The sequence below is a fragment of the Priapulus caudatus genome, unplaced genomic scaffold (genome assembly GCF_000485595.1).
Source record: "Priapulus caudatus unplaced genomic scaffold, Priapulus_caudatus-5.0.1 Scaffold1859, whole genome shotgun sequence".
Lineage (NCBI taxonomy): Eukaryota > Metazoa > Priapulida > Priapulimorpha > Priapulimorphida > Priapulidae > Priapulus > Priapulus caudatus.
In genome coordinates this window covers 26516-28284 of record NW_014578920.1, presented here as the reverse complement: position 1 = coordinate 28284, position 1769 = coordinate 26516, and the positions used below count along the sequence as shown (strand labels likewise).

Here is a 1769-nt window from a genome sequence, read left to right as displayed (position 1 = left end):
TATATATAATGCGTTTTAACTAGAGGAGATCTGTCATAACCACCAATAAGTTTTACATGGTTAGTGTTGTTGAATAGGACGCACAGATGTGTGCCGACCCTGTTTCGTGATACTGTACCGTACACAGTGTTTAGAAATGTATGTGATTATACCTATCACACTAGTTGTGATGGCAATGAGGCAGGCGGCAGCAGTGGCTACGTAACGCGAAGTCGGCCTTCTAGCTGTGAAAGTGTAATACTCTATAATCACTCTGTAAATATTTTTCCCGTTTTGATACGGCAGGGTTTTATAATTCATCTAATTTTTTTAGCATAATCTTTTAACGATTATACGCGCGTTGTGGCAATTTACACATGATGTTCGTTACACATGATGACAATGAGCAAGAGCTCGTTGTTGGTATTCGAATGGCAAAATGTTAATAGAAGAAGTTTTGGCAGCAATCGGCGTTAAGAAAACTATAAATATAGGCGGAGTGGGAGAAAGTTATCAGAATCTCATTTTTTTAACACACGGGATTCTTGGACCATGATGGCTGAGATTTATCCTAACGAATTGTGAATGCTTATATCGAAAGAAATATAACGTAAGAATTTTGTTATGAAATTAAAAAAATATCGATGTTCTTCTATTTGTTTCGGCGATCGGTATCAAACACGCTTCATTCCGAGCCGGTGACGTCATTTGCGTTTCATGCCATTTTTGTTTAATGCGGTATATTATCCTTGAGGTAATTCGCAATGAAACCTGTATGTGTACGGTTCACATTCGCCGAGTTTTCTATATTCGTAGACGTAAGTACAAAACTGCGTGCAAAGAAACTATATTGCGATTGTAAAACGAGTGTTTGTCTGTTTCTTGCAAGATTGCGGATATTGCTGTCACGATAACGAAAAAAATTCGCTCGTGAGAGAGAAAGAAGTGCAGAGACAGTGATAGAATGTAAACAAGAGAGATCGAGAGGGGCGAGGAAGAAAGAGGCAGAGAGACAAAGAAAGATGGGAAAAAGCAAAATATGCTTTACTATTGTTTCGACTACCATAAGCGGTAAGCATTTCATAATGCATCATAACACTAATAATAATAATAATAATAATCCATAAACACTAATAGATGTTAAATAAGCTTGAATATATTTCTAATCATATAATAACCGCTAAAATAACGCGCACCGACTATGTGTCTTGGAGTTATCTACGTATGTATGTTTATATATATACTTATCGGCCATATAAAATATTTGTATTTACATCATAATACAAAACTACGGAAGTAAAACACTACTTCCTAAAGTTTAGAGGATACTTGATGCTCTGCTGATCCTAAAAGCTCTACTTTAATATGTATGTTACCTGGCAATAGGTTATCGGATATGTACTACGTATAGTGAGTGGGACGAGGGAAATAGGAATATGAACAGGAACATGTGCTACACATAGTCAGGCAGGTATGAATAGAGCAAACAAGAGAGTGTGGAAACATGCATGCGCGCACGCACACGCGGAGATCGATGCACGTATAGTACGTCTTCGCAAACACCAGCACGCACACATGCACGCGCAACAAAAAGTACGCACGCACGCACGCACACATGCACGCGCAACAAAATGTACGCACGCTCGCACGCACACATGCACGCGCAACAAAAAGTACGCACGCACGCACGCACACATGCGCGCGCAACAAAATGTACGCACGCTCGCACGCACACATGCACGCGCAACAAAAATGAACGCACGCACGCGCGCGCGCGCGCTTATACAGCT

At 40.1% G+C, this 1769-nt stretch overlaps 2 long non-coding RNA genes across 2 annotated transcripts in view; one reads left to right on the top strand and one right to left on the bottom strand.

The window, feature by feature from the left end:
* Window positions 1–843, top strand: part of LOC106817774 — a 9630-nt gene extending 8787 nt beyond the window's left edge. The window contains exon 2 of the long non-coding RNA XR_001395102.1: window positions 734–843. This is a non-coding gene — a long non-coding RNA (uncharacterized LOC106817774). The remainder of the gene's footprint in view (window positions 1–733) is intronic.
* LOC106817773 overlaps window positions 1–1769 on the bottom strand; it is a 9722-nt gene that overhangs the window by 4356 nt on the left and 3597 nt on the right. The window lies entirely within an intron of this gene.